The sequence below is a fragment of the Malurus melanocephalus genome, unplaced genomic scaffold (assembly GCF_030028575.1).
Source record: "Malurus melanocephalus ecotype Western Australia unplaced genomic scaffold, MMel_1.1 scaffold_61, whole genome shotgun sequence".
NCBI lineage: Eukaryota > Metazoa > Chordata > Aves > Passeriformes > Maluridae > Malurus > Malurus melanocephalus.
In genome coordinates, this window is record NW_026623293.1 from 1926486 (window position 1) to 1941988 (window position 15503).

Genomic DNA, 15503 nt, shown 5'->3' on the forward strand with positions numbered 1-15503 from the left:
AAAGCTTCAAAACTAATTTATCTTAGTAGGATGGCCATAGCTTTGGTATGTTGAGAAGAAAGAAGGTTGTTAGCTGGCTTCTTGCAGTTCCCATGTCCAGAGCTGCTGAAGCAAACCAGAAACCTCATGTGTTTGAGTGATTTAAGTATACCAGTACCAAAGAGGTAGACAATTTTTTGCAGGACTGTCAGAATTCATTGGTAAATGTTGCAGAGCCTCATCAGTCTAGTCAGAACTGAGTAATAGTTTCAATGAATTATCTAATTTCTGTTTGCGACCTGAGACCTTCCAGTATTAGAAATGAGCCTACAAGAGCATGTAATATCACAGAGTGCAAGATACTGCATGTATGGATTAATAACTATTTGTAGTGTGAATCCAGGAACCCTCCAGCAGAGTAATGGGAAAATACCTGGGTTTATTAGCCAACGATGAAAGGAACCTGCCAATTTAATGTGGCTGTGAAAAAAGAGTGTGACAGTGTTGTGCACACAGCCAAGCTTCTGGGTGACTGGTGAGACATTACTGTATCCAGTTCTGATAAATCGTGTCCAGGAAAGAGGAATTTGTACAGAAGTACTTCCAGGAGGGTTACTGGAGATGAACAAAGCTTATCCCAGAGCAGACTGGAAATATTTGTCTGATTAATCTAGGAAAAGCAAATGCAGGGGAGGGTTATGAGTAACTAGTGAGGCAAGGTGGAGTCAAGCTCAAGTGAGTAGGCATTTGAGCTAATGAGCAACACTGATGGAAGAGCAYGGTTCTAAACTGATTATAACCTAGACAGAAAACTAAACCCTATCTCAGCACACTGAGGGGTTTGTCTTCCATGAAGAACAGTGAAAATGGACTTAGCTAACAGGCTTTAAAATGTGTAGTGCATCAGAATAGGAAGATTACATGTAATTATATAAATAGATTTAAATGATCAGTGTTGAAAAGAGGAGTTTTAGGCCTCCCTGTGTCATTCTGAGACTGAAGCAAACTTCTGAAGTTCAGCAGAAAAAAAGCTGTTCTCAGAAAAAAAGTTGTCAACTACTGGTTMATGATGAGGAGTATAGGAAGGCAGCAGTTCAGAAATAGGTAACAAGAATGCTCCCACTAAGGAGATTAGTCTCTTAGATTTGATGGACAGCAAAATGTTATTTTGCTTAATAATGTATGCAGGTACCTAAGAAATGTAGAAACTGGAAATACAGAGGAGTGATGGAGGATGTAAAAGAAAATGTGGGATAATCATCTAGAGGAGGTACTTGATGCCATGAATGCATGACTGTTCCCAAGGATCTTACCATTGCGGTTCTGAGGCTGAACATCATGTCATTGCTTCGTTTTTCTAGCCTTCATTTTTGATTGTAATGCATCTGACACGAACAAAACAACACCTAATACGTTGTGGAGTAACGTAATAAGTGCTGGAGGCTCAGCCCTATAACCAAAAACAGTATCAGTTATGTGGAGTTATTTATTGTGAGCTGAAGAACATGGGGCCATTTAGTTGCTGCCACTCTTTCTTTAATGTGTGTTGCTTATACTTCTGCTATTTACTGAAGAATGGGAGGGAAAAAAAAAAGATAGTAAATTTGCAGGGAAAGAGAAACTTCTTGCCACAAGATTGAATTGGGCAACGCTTGCCAGGCAAATACCTCAGCCCACAGCATGCTTTCCCAGCATGACTTCCTTTGTAGCTTCTCACAGGAGACTCGAGAGTCATCTAGTCCCCCTGTGCTGTACAGCTGGGCTTTTGCCGACTTCCTAGGATTTAGGAACTTCAGTTTTATTGCTCACTTCTCAAGTCTTTTTATGTCTTGTATCGAGCGCTCTTATTTCAAGCTTCAGTGGCCTGYGGCTTACCGCACTGTTTTATGGTARCCTGAAGTTTCTCAGTAAATATTGAATTTTTATCTTGCGCAGCAGCCAACACAATGGTTTGTAATTTTTTGCTACCTATTGTAGCCTCTAACTGTGTGTTAGGGTATGTATTTAAAAGAGGAAAAGGGCCTCTAATATCTGTTTCTGCTCCAAAGGCAGACTTTRCCAATTCTTCACTACTAACGGCATCAGTCGTAAGATGTAAAGTAGCAGTATGAAAAATTGGGGAATCCATAGTTCCCTCCCTCTGTGAGCTGATGATGGTCTTCTGACTCTGAAGCACAAGAAAATGTGTGAGATAAAGCTACAGACTTTTCTTATGTACATTTGTTTTCCATGGTCACGTGTTCTTTTAAGTGCATATTAGTAGAAGAGCATGATTTGCTGTCCTTGCTTAGCATCATGTCTTTACATTCAGGCTGTCAATGCAATTATGTCATCACATGGATTTCTCCTAACTGGGTGTCATTACGGTATTTTGGAAGTGTTAAGGATTGAGATTTTGCTTAGTCTTAAATATTTCTTGCTAAATTAATGATCTTATTAGTACTGTCCATAAAGTTGTTGTCAAATGGATGCAAATAGCTGTAGTGAAAGGTGGGTGACATGGCTTACCCTGTCCTTGGCATTTTCAGGTGATCACACTGGTAATTTCCCTTTCATGCTGGCCTTAACACAGTCCCATTTTTTTTACCAAGTGCAGAATTGTCAATGTTTGGCACCTTTGTKCATGCTTTCTAGGTGAGAGCAGGAACGATCTGCATGTACTTGTAAAGGCAAAGGAGATTGGACCTCCTCCGTCATGTCTGGCTGCAGTCGGGTGGCAGCTCAGATCACCCAAGAGCTCATCAGTGACAGTCTGCACTGTTTCCAGTCTGGTGGAGGGAGTAGGATTTGGGATTTAACTTACCACACTGGAAAAGCATGTTACAGAAGCAAGGTTTTATTAACTTCACTGCTTGCAGGCCAGATTGGTTTTGCTGGGTTTTTTTTGTTTTGTTCTTAAGCAAATCTAAGCGCTTGTTTGGAAGGTATAGTGAGCATGCTTTGGTTTTGTAGTGATGAAGCCTGGTGTGAGCTCTGAGTGGGGTGACTTTWGTGTCTGAGTCAAGCCTCACTGAAGTCAGTCACTTGCTCTGTGCAAAGGTGAGATAGCAGCTCTCCACATGACCTCAGTGTAAGGGAGAGTCAGAATCTGCAGTGATAAATTACAGTTGTCAGTACATGTCTGCATTGGCTGGGGCTAACAGTTCCCTACATGCAGGGATTCATTCCCATGTGCCATCGTGGGCTCAGCGTCCTAAACTGGTAAATGAGACTGATCTGTCCAGTTTAGCAAATGCCATGGTCATCTGTATCGCTCTGCTTTAGCTCTGGTACCTGGTTTTGGGAAGACAGTTCACAAAGCTGAGGTAAGCACTAGGAAATTCTTGGCAAAAGTGAGACTTTAGCACTTGGATTCCCAGCAGCCAAGCATGCTGAGTGGGGCGATTTTAAACCAGATGATTGGAAATGTTCTTTGGGAAACTCTTTTCTCCTCAGTTTTACTTGCTTATAGCCTTCACTTAAGCATATTTAGAGTCAGAGAGCCAAAATCAGAAGTGGTTTCTTGCCTTTCCTGTGCTCCATAGGGGTAAAAGCAGACCTGRAGCTCTGTTAGCTCCCCCAATCTGCCCAAAACCACAGTGCCTTTCTCCCTCTGACACCTGTGCTGGGTCATTTCAGCTCACTAAATTWGTAGAAAGTGAATCCAGACTATAAATACAAATTGTTTTATAATTGTTAGCTGCTAGGGGCTCAGCCATGAAAGGGGAACAGAGTTAACACCATCCTCAACCTAAAACTGTTTAACCTCCCACCTATTGATTCCCAAGAGACTGTTTTGTCTTGTGAAGGAAAGCAAACTAGATTACATTCCAGCAGAATGAGATTCAATTAATGTGTTTTACCTTACAACTAGAGAGGACAAGTGTGACCACAATTACTGTAGCTCCACCAACAGATACTTATTAAATTGCTGTACCTGCCACTTTCAATTGTGTGATCCAGTCCCCAGGGTTTGGATTCTTCTGGTTTTTTACAGTTCGAAAGAGATGGAGACAATAGAAGTAGACGTACCAAAGTCCTCTCTCAGTCATAATTTAATTTTCTAAACAGAAAGGAGCATTAAGGTGGCTTMAATCCCATGGATTTATTTCAAAGTTTGATAGGTCTGCAGATCCCCACAGTTTTCTCATTATTGATCTTCCCTAACATTGYAGGTTAACTGTCAAAGGAAGGGGATCACTTGTTGAGGGGTAGGATTGAWGATTGTTTAACTATTTTATGCAGTCAGATAGACATCCCTGTCATGTATAAGGGTAGTTGTGATTAATTGAAGATGGTAGTTAAATTAAAAAARAGTAATTGCTCCTGGCCCCTCTTTTTATTAATAGTGAAAATTTGATCAAACCATTCCTCAGAGTGCCAGGAAATCTAAGTTAAAGTAGTATTAATTAGCTTGCGACCTCATTTTTAGTGTTTTCAGTGGAGTTTTGGTGGACTTTTGCCGGTGTATTACGTCATTTCACAACGAAGTTTTCCTTGCTTCCCCTAAAGTAAACGAGAAACCTTGATGAGGCTATTAATTTTAATGAAAACTTCCACTGCATATTTAAGTTTTGTAAAAAATACTCATCTAGCAATAAAGTTAAATAGCTATTGTTCAGATGTAGATTCAAAACAAGGGAAGTCAGTTTCAAGATACAAAAAATCACAGAAAAATAAACTAAAACCAGGTAATTTATTATTCTATTTGACTCTTACATTCTTTCTCCCTATGATGTTCAAAAATAAATCAATTCAATCACAAGACTTAAGAGGAAGTTGAGACAATGACAGTCTGTTTTTACTAAGATGCCAAAGTTTTGCAGTATCTATCACAAGTCAGCCATTTTCTTCTGAGTCAGACTTGAAATAAGTCCTCCTTTATAGTAATCAGTATATAAGCACCAGGACTTGTATTTTATAAGCATTAGATTTGTAGGCATCAATAAAAATAAATACTACAGTTACAGTATTATCTTCTGTGTGGTTATTTTTAGCAAAATATTCAGAACTGAAATTGTAAGATGCCTTAACTGCTCCGAATTATACTGTAAATTAAGATTTCCAATATGCTTTTCACATAAAAAGGGAAAGCATTTAATCTTGATTTCAATCAAATCATAACTTAAWTAAATTCAATTTAGTACATGTACTAAAACCGAGTAGCTCATTTTGGTCTCACCTGTCCAGTGACTCCTCTCTACATGAAGGTCTTCTGGAGTTTCCACTTCCAGGARCTTGTTGAGCCCAATCTCTAATTAGTGGAACAGGAAGTTTTATCTAAATGCTTCAGAATCATGAGTTTTATATATGATGTTTATCACCATAGGAGTTACTCGCTGCTGGCCTTCAGAGATAAACATTAAAGGCCTGAAAATCATTGCCTCCCAACACTGACTATTGGGTTGGCCTTTTGGTCTGCAGTTACTGTTGCCTCTTTTGCTGCTTCCTCATAGATTGGATTTTTTAACAGAAATGAGGAATCTCATGGTTTTGATTCCAGCAGCTGATGCTTTAAGACATCCCAATACCATAAATTTATGATAAAATCATAAGGATCATGCAAGGAAAAAAACAAAAAGAGCTGAGTTTGTGAAGTGTACAGAGCTCTGATATTCTTCTTTAGGTCTTCAGTGCTGTACATGAATGCAACACTGTGGCTGCTGTTTTCAATCAAACTTTGAGAGGTGTGTTGTAATGGGAGGCCTGTGCAAGCTCCAGATCTGCATATCCTGCTTTAAGAACCACAGCTCATTTGCTTGAGGAAAATAATACAAAGAATTAGCTCCAGCCCCTCTTGGCATTTCCTCTTGGGCCTAAAGTGAGGGCTGATACAACTGCAGGTAGATGCTTGCAGAATAACTTGGGAGCAAACCACAACACACCAAACAAATCCATAAGATTAGATTTTTCCAGAATTATTTTGGGACTTTCATATAGATCTGGTCCCATTGCACAGAGATTAACTTTATCAGGATAGCTTTYCTGGGACAGATTCCAACAAGATTTCCTTCTGGATTTGGGATGAACATACTGAGTATATCCGATGACTGATGAAAATGCTAGAACTTCTCCATGACAATCTTCTCAAAGTGCTTAGTGCTTGTKAATTTCTTTCTCTATTCTGGTTCTCCTGTCATCTTCCAAGTCAATTTTTTTCTCACACAATTTTTTTTCAGTTACTCAGCAATGAAGAAAGAAGACATAAGATCTTTTTTAAGGAATGAGTTTGATGCAGCAGTGCAAGTGTGTTATCTCTTGGTAATTTTTTTTACATGGAATCACCCATTCATAGAAGGTTTGTGTTGCATGGGACCTTARAAGTCATCTAGTTCAAATCCCACTGCCATGGGCAGGAATGCTACCCACTAAATCAGGTTGCTCAGGGTCCTGTCCAGTTTGGCCTTGAGCACTTCCAGGGATGGGGCATCCACAGCTCTCTGGACAACCTGTTCCACTGCCTTACTACCCTCACAGTAAAGAACTTCTTCCTAATATCTAATGCAAAATCTCTTTTAGTTTAAAGCTGTTGTCCCTTGTCCTATTACTCATGTAAAATGTGCCCTTTTTTCTGTAAGGCCCCTTTAAGTACTGAAAAGCCCCTATGATGTCTCACAGGAACCTTCCCTTCTCCAGGCTGAATGGTGTGAACTCTCTCAGCCTGTCTTAGGAAAGGTGCTCCAGCAGTTTGGATCAACTTTGTGGTCATTATTCTCTGGACCTGCTCTAACGCGTTCTATATCTGTAGGCAGTGGTTGGTTTGGGTTTTTTRTCCCTTGAGAAATTCGTATCTGCAAAAATTTTCTGCCTGTTTGAGTCTGGCTGCACCACTTGTCATGCTTCCACTGTAAAAATAATCATAATTTAGGTGAAAATATGTGTTTGTGTTAGCTGTGGTTATATGTGTGCTGGCATGCATCATGCTGATTTTAGAGAAAATTTATTCTTATCAGGTCACATGATATTTTTCTTTACCTGGAAGGAGATAGGAGCAGCAAAATTAGGGGTCACTGTGGCCCTGTAATGTTCTCTTAAACCATACAAATCAGCCAGCACCTGTCTAGTTAATGACTAGCTTTTCATGAAATACTCAAACAAGCAAAGTTTATAAATGATTAGAAGTGTGCTGTAAAAAGGATCAGTGTATTGTTGTCAAAAGTGATATTTCAATTTGCATATGTTGTCTAAATACGTGTTTGTGTGTGTATTTAAGAAGACATAAAGGAGATTAAAAAACAAGAACAGTCTTTGCTGTAGTATTTTCCATGGACTTGAAAACCTTCAGCCTGCGTCTCAGCTGCTTTACATTGTATCTAGTATCTTAAAGCTGCATCAGTTTATGTGACCGAAGGAGAGGACCTCTGGGATTTGTGGGACCACTGTGTAAACAATGGTGTTACAGCCTTCAACCTGCTAGGGTCAAAATAAATAGTGCCTTTGGTACACCTTGGCTCCGTGCTTGCGTGTCATCCTTGATTTAAGCAGCAGCAGGGATAGGGGAGCCTTCAGCAGCCCTGCACATTACCCCACCAGGGTGTTGCCATTTTCATCTTGCAGGTATAGAAACTGATGAAGGGAGAAGCTATCTCTTCACTGCCATGCTAAAAAATGCACTTTTTTTTTTTTTGGTGGACAAAAAGGGGCAGTGGAAGAGCTTTCTGGTGCTAAGTAAGGGGCAAACCCTTCTGAGCAACATCTGGCATGACAAGGAAACTTTATTCGTCCAAGCCCCTCACTTGGCTGTGAAGTGACACGGCAGGAAGCAGAGAAATGCTCTTGCAGAGCTGCAGCCCTGCCCTTGTCCCCACACAGATGCTTCCTTTGTGTCAGGACGAAACAATTGAAATGGTCCCCACTGGCTCTACCTGTGCAGTTGTGCCCCCGTGCAGTGGGTGCGTGGATGGACACACAGGGATGGAGCTTGGCAGGCTGAATTGCTGGGAATGTAAATGCTTGAAGAACAGGCTTTTAAAATGTTCTTTTTCCCCTGAGATAGGAAAGGCAGTGATGGAAGACTTTGGGAGCTGAGGACTGGCAAAAGGTGCCAATGCAAGCTTTATCCAGAGAAAAATGCAGCAGCTGGGAGATGCCAGGGATGGTCCTGCCAGGAGTAGCAGAGCACAGAGCTTTTCCTCCCTGCAGCAGGTTTTGCTGTACTAGCAGGCACAACTGCAGGCTGCTATCAGCATAAACCTCCAGCTATTTTCATTTCATCAAAACAAATGCAAAGTTTGCCTCTAAACAGATATAAAATGCTCCAAAACAGTCTTGGGCTTTTTCCAACATGGGAAACATGCAGCAAGCCAAGCCCTGTGCCCGTGTGGGTAAAGGTGTGTGGGGAGACACCAGAAAAGGCCGAGAAGCAGTTGCTGGCAGGCTGGGTGGAAGCTGAGTGAACAGCTGGATGTGAGCCTGTGTCACCAGCATTAAGTTTATGGATGGCTGCAGGGTTGAGAGCCTAAAGCACACCAATCCAACCAGGTCTGTCTGGAAAGAGAAGGGACTTTGGCAGCACCTTGGCTGCCAGGGATGGCGGCAGAGCAGGGACAATCAATGGCCAAGGGATGCTCAGGGCAGCAATAGGCAGATGTGCTGCAGGTGAGCTTCATCTCACCTCACCTGCCTGGACATTTTTACATTTCTGTCTTCACACGTGCTCCGATTCCTCCATGTTTCGGCAGAAGGGAACATGGCTACAGGGTATGGCTACAGGTGTTGCCAGTGCTGGCACAGGCCAGAGTTTTGGCAGAAGAAATGCAACAAGGAGAATCCAGCAGGACTTRTTTGTAGAGGCCTTTCTTCTTCATACTTACTAACTTCTCAGAGGGGTCCCCGCTACTTCTGATGCCATAAGTTAGGGGACTTTGGGTTTTAGTTACCGCTTATTTTGCATATGCAGGAACAGGATAGCTGGTGAGGCTGTTTGGATTCTTTGCCATGGGGTGTGTTGGACTGCCCTGGATGAAGATACATTCCCCAGGCCATGCCTCTGAATCCTTTCCTCGGGGCCCTCCCATTACCTTCAGCTCTGCCAGAAGGCTCTAGGATGTTCCTGTAGTAAATGGACAATGCACCAGGCACCTGTGACCTTCTATGGCTTGGTGACAGCCAGCCTGGTTATCCCTGTGGTGATTGCCACAGACCTTGGGATTCTGAAAGAAAAACATTATGTTTGAAAAGATGAGATAGTTCCATTTCTGAGAGGGCACTTTTCACTGCAGAGCAGTTACCCACAGCTCCTGCAGGGCAGGGGCAGTGTCCATAAATYCACACACTAACTTCTCCTAATACTCTGCTCATGTCACCCAGCCCGAGTCTATTCCTTCCACCTCTGCATCCAGCTCCAGTACCAAGTGTTTAATCCCAATGAAGTCCAATTGCTGCAAGTCCTGCTTCTGACAACAAGCAACAACACCACAAACCCTGGATGTTTCAATGGGCATCAGTCACTGTGAATGGAGCTTCTGACACCACGATGCTGTGGCATGTATTTCTAGAAAAAAATCATTTGGGACATGTTTCCATTGCTGAGCAAACTAAATCCAAGTTCTGCAAACGCCACATCTTACCAGGGCCATTTTCTTTATCAGCTTTATTGCAAATTGACTCGAGTCTACAGACTCCTAGAGCATGAAGCCACATGCAGTCAAGTCTTAGAAGTTGAAAACTAAAGGAGATGCAGCTGTTTCTCTCTGGAGCATTCAGGAGGTAATAATAGTAACAATAAGGGGAAGGAAAATAGAGCAGTTCCATTGTGATATTTTTTTAAAAGTAAGGATTCCATTGAATATAAAATGATTGCTGATTTTAGGCACTTTGATGGACAAATGTTTGGTTTTAATGGAATCATTTTCTGGGAAGAGCAAAAAAGCTGTGTCAAGAGGGAACAACCCTCACTTTGTATAGAGAGGTGCTGCTGAGTAGAAGTGCCAAAGTRTTATTTAAATCAGAATAATTATATTGCACAGGAAACTTGGATTTGAAAGCAGTTCCTCTGATACATTCCTCTTCAGGAGTAATTATCTGCTGCATTCACCAAAGCCCAAAGGCTCATCTCATATCGCATTGGATTAGCATTATGGCTAAAAGTAAAACAAAGGGAGAGGAAACAAGTAAGAAAGGATGTAAAATTCCCACATTCCAAGTCTAAAAGAAAGTACTTTCCACCAGGATGAAAGGTGGAATGCCTTTTAGAGTGAACATCTGATGTAGATGGAGGTGAGACACAAGTAAGAGAATAATTGTGCTGCACATGGCTTCCACCAGCTGGCTTCTCACCACATGATGTCCCCTCACTGCTTTACACCTTCTGCTTTCCATGGGGTTTCCATCATACCCAAAGAGCTCTCATCAAAACCTTTCCTGTGGACAGCAGTCACCAGGAAAGAATGGAAAATTCCTCTGGTCAAATAGCAGCAAGCAGAGAGCTGCTTCTGCTTTTGAAGTGGGGCTTTGTTTGCAGTCAGCTTGCTCCGTCTGTCTTCTCCCTGACCATAAAATGTTGGACAGAGCTGTAGGYGAGACATTGCCTACAGCAAAGTCAGATCCTCTGTAGGAAGGCTTAGACCACTTTAATGTCCACGCAAAACAAATCTGTAATTAAATGATGCTTTAAATGCTCATATGGTTGTGGGTTTCCTGCTTTAGTTAGGAAAATGAAGTTCATTTGGTCAATTCTGCTGGAACTGACTCACAAAGGCTTCCACAACCTTGCAAGGAATGTCTCTGCATGGTCAAGAACAGCATTGCTCTTAATTTGGATCCAAGGTCTCCTTAGGAAGGCCAGCAGAATCAAGTGGGTGAAGATAAAAGCCTCTGTGCTCGAATTAAGACAGGATCAGCTAATGCTTTTCCTTAAGTAGCAAAAGGACATTTCCCCCCTGAAGTTTCTCTAAACAGTAAAGGATTCACATTAATGTGCATGTGTAGTGGTGGGGAAAGGCATTTGATTACTSTAGAACAGATCACTTAAATCATCTCCTCATCTTCCAAGCAGCATGCTCAGTCTGTGGCAGCGAGATAAATCAGTTCATTGCACCCATTACAGCACTGCAGTGGTGCAAGGACCACGGCGTGCTCCCCGACCACACAGTGCTGTAAAAGCCTGCGTCATCTTTAGAGTCAAAGGAAGAAACAGGGGAATAAGATGCTTTGGAAAAACAACCACCCTCAGACAAAAATAAAGGCATGGAAGCCAGCAGGTAGCATGGGGTTTCCATGGTGCATATATGCTTAGAAGAGAAGCTCGGGTGAAAGCCAGAGCAAGGAGCTGGAGGCAGCATTGGGAATGCACAGCACCTTGCTGTGTGCCCCAGCTTGATGGAGGAGGGGTCACACTAGGCACCTCTGTAGGCAGCAGGGCTGGAAAGGCTTCAGAAGAGGCAATCCTGCCTAGAAGTTGAATGTTGTTGCCCTCTGGCAAAGCCTCAGTCACTCTGTCTCCATTTGCTTATACAGGAATCCTGGGGCTGAATGCAAAAGGCCTGAATTTTGTGTGGTAAAAGCATGTTCCGGTTCTGCCTGCAGAACAAAAAAGGATGCTCAGGTTGCCATCGTTCAGGCAATCCATATGTGATCATCTGGCAAACAGAGTGGCTGCAAGTAAGAAAGTGCTGAGTTGGCTGACAATTGGAGTTAATTTGGTTTCATTTGCTTTATAGGCTCTCTGAATGRTTTGGGTTGGAAGGGACTTTTTAATGTCTAGTCCAGTCCCCTGCCATGGGCAGAGACATCTTCAACTCAACCAGGTTGCTCAGAGCCCCATCCAACCTGGCCTTGAATGCTTCCAGGGATGGGTCATTCACAACTTCTCTGGTCAACCTGTTCAAGTTTTTAATCACTCTCATTGTATAAACCAGAATTCTGTCTTGTATCTAATCTAAATTGACCCTCTTTCAAAAGGGTTTAAAAGCATTATCCCTTGTCCTACCTATCACAACAGGTGATAAGAAGTCTGTTGCCCTCTTTCCTATGGGCCTCCTTCAGGTACTGGAAGGTGCTYTAAGGTCTCCCTGGAGCCTYCTTTTCTCCAGCTGACCACCCCAACTCTCTCAGTCTGCCTTCACAGGAGARGTGCTCCAGCCTCTGGTCATCTTCATGGCCTTTTCCTGGACTCACTCCAACAAGTCCATCTCCTCCTTATGTTGGGGACYCCAGAGCAATCAATCRAACAAGTAAGTTGGGGAGAAAAACACCAAACAGAAGTTTTACACATACCAGCAACTCCAGATAAAATTGGACTTGAAGAAGTTCAGCCCCTCCCATGATCTGATTTAAAAGAAATAARATGAGAAGTGTCTTGCCACAGCAGGAGTTGCCAGTGTGCTTCTGCTGCCCATAAGCACTTACCATGGATTCTGAGGTAACAGCTGAGGAATGGGCAGTACCATCAGCCCAGRAACCTACTCCAGTGATTGCTCTTGCAAAGTTCACACTCACTGGAGTGCATTGATATTCTATCAGAAGAGTTCAACCTCATTTATTTCTTCTAAAATCCCATGATTTTGTGATTTCTTGAGCATGATGGGTGTTACAAAATCAAAACCATTGACCTTTGTGCAAATGGGTGGGATTCATTGACTAAACTCATCTAAGGTGTTGTATCTGAGACACCTGCATGGRGCTGGCAGACTTAAGTTAACATACTCACCCAGGCCTCAACAGCAGCAGCTTGAGGCCAAGTGGGTACTCTGCAGTGTCTGATTGGAGACTCCACAGCTACAGAGAGAAAGCTGGATCCCACCCTAGCAGCTTTCCAAGTGTGAAAAACTTGCCCACTTGTGGTCCCGAGCTGTGCTGTYAGCTACCAACTGGAGCATCTCTGAGTGCGCTCCACTGGCATTCAGTGCAGTGGCTACAACCATAAAACAAGGAAGTAAAAGCACTTCCTCCTTCTGGCCCTGCATGAAAAGGAGAGGCAGTCATGGCAAATGCAAACACAGCCYAGGCTTAGCACAGGCACCACCTGCATGACCATCCCTGGGGGCTGTTCTTACAAGGTGAACCTCACACCACTGTGGTCACCCTCGTCACCTCCACATCCTGGCAGCTCTTTGGTCTGGTGGCCCTCTGAGGAACCACATAGGCCACACCTTGACTSTTCCGTGACAATTAAGACTAAGGAGGACACTCACCAGAATTTGTTTCCCTTAAAAGTAGTATCCAAATCCAGCCCTTTGAASATGAGAGGAGCAGGGCGTCTTTCCTGTAGTGATTTTCCTAAATCATAAAGCTGAGTCTTTTCCTCACATCGCAAGCTTTGATGGAAATAATGCAACTGCAACCCAGCACTGAATAAGCAGCTCACACCAATACCTTCCTTTCACATTTCTTAGTGTTGAGTTTTTTCCCCTGTTACAGCAGAAAGTATTTCCATGTAAAGAAATGTGTAATTTATTTTCTACAATTTCTATGGTTTCTATAACTACTGAATTAGAAGAATAACAATTTAGGACACATTTCCATAATTTATCCATTCACAGATAATAGAATTTTATATTCTATACCTATGTGCTCCAGTGTTACATACCAGCAATAATGCAACCGCTGAGGTAATTTTGCTCTTGCAAACATCCATTCCAGCAATAAAAATCATCTTGACCCATGTGAAAAAGCCTCCAGAACTGTCAATTATATGACATTAAAAATGCAGTCTACAGGACAAAAGGCTTGGCTAGAGAGCCAATTGCAGGCATAAAGAGCATGGTATGCTCAGATGACCGTACAATCAGATGCCAAGGAAGGTTTTCAGTAATTCCAGCAAGGTATTTTTTTCATCCCATGAATTCATGTAATAAATGTCAGTAKCAGTATATTCAATGCCTACACTGTTGAGCAGCCTTACCCACAAGTCCTTTTATCTATTGTCACCCACAGTACAGAAATGTTGGATTGTTCCTGGGCTCTCTTCTGGAGTGAAACAACTCCCTGAAAGAAAACCCAGTTGCTGTTTTAGTAACTTGCTCAAGAGTCAATCCCACAGTGCAGCATGAACAAGGCTCAACCAGTTTTGGCTTCATTTGCTGTATACAAACATGCAAAACTATCCCAGCAGGCTCTGATCCCTCAAATGTCACATCCCCTTTTGTTTCATGCTCTTAATTCCAGCAGACTGCAAAAACACTCCAGTCCTCAGATTGCTTCAGACTTTTGAACTGACAACCAAGCAAAACATAGAGAGTATGTCTTATGGCCATGCCTGCACCACATTGGGCCAGGGGAGGTGCATGGACGAGTGCCCCCGGGCAGTCTGCTGGGAGCACCAGGACACTGCTGCAGCCCTTGGCCTGAGGTGAGGGCCAAAGCAGTGGCCACAGACTGTCCACGAGGATGTGCATGGCAGGGGGGAACCAAAGGTTTCTGAAGGCTCTCCTCCAGAAGTTACTTGATTCATTTTGGAAACCCTGATGTTATCCAAAGGGAGTATGCTCTGCACATGGACACATACAGACACTGTGGGTTTGCTGTGGCCCCTGAAAGCTCACGGCTTCCACGAGCACTCCTCCACTGCCAAGAAAGTGCCAAAGTTGACAAGAAACAAAGCAGCTTTTAGACAAGAAAAGTGGCATGTCCTGACCCTTCCTGGCAGCGGACAACTATCCAGGGTGGGGTTTAACATAAGAAAGTGTGAACAAACAGGCTTCCCGCTCCTGAGTGATTAGGAGTTGAATTTTAATCATTTGCTGCTTCTGCTCTACAATGCCCTTGCAGCCCTCTAATGCTCCAGTCCTTCCCTGTTCCTGCAAGTCATCCTGTTTCTCCTCTCCATCCCACATGCTYGTTCTCAGCAGGCTTCTGGCTCAGTATGTCTGTGATATATCCAAATAGACTGGTTGACCTGGTGGTTTTCCACATCACTTGTGACCTTGGACTCCTTTCAAACCAGTCCCGTGCTGATGAAATGTAGACAACTTYATGACACAAACTCTTCTTGATTCTGCAGGAATTGTATTTCCTTTCTTAAAGCATTTTAAAAAATAAATCAGGGAAGGCAATGAGTGTGAAGAAACCACGGAGCTGGCAGCCAGAAGTTTTAATCCTTCCTCTGTCACTAGCTTGCCATGCGATCTCTGCCCATGGGCACACAGCTCCTCTGTGATGCTACTGTCCCAAGAGGAACTAACAGATAACAGGGATTATTTGCTGGTGTAATACTCTTTACACTGTAGGAAAGAAAAGAAGGTGCAAAGGATGTGCCACCAAAAAAATCCTGTGATGGTCAGGCAACTGTGAGCCACAGCTCTGGGATAACCAGCACCCTGGGAAGGTGGGAAGGGCACGGGATACCTGTGGAGGCTGAAGCCATGAGGTGTGGCATCCTCAGCAGGAAAAGGGCTTGAGATTCCTCACATAGCATTTGCATGTCCTGCACATGGGGATTGCATTTGAGGATTTGTCACTTGAGCAAGCAATTAAGGAAAACATAAAATTAAAAAATACCTACTTTTTAAAAGACTCTTCCACTTTCTTGGAGCTCTTTTTTGTTACCCCAGGCCCCTCTTCTCAGAGCTGCACCACGAGAAAGGATTGCCCCGACTCCATTCTCA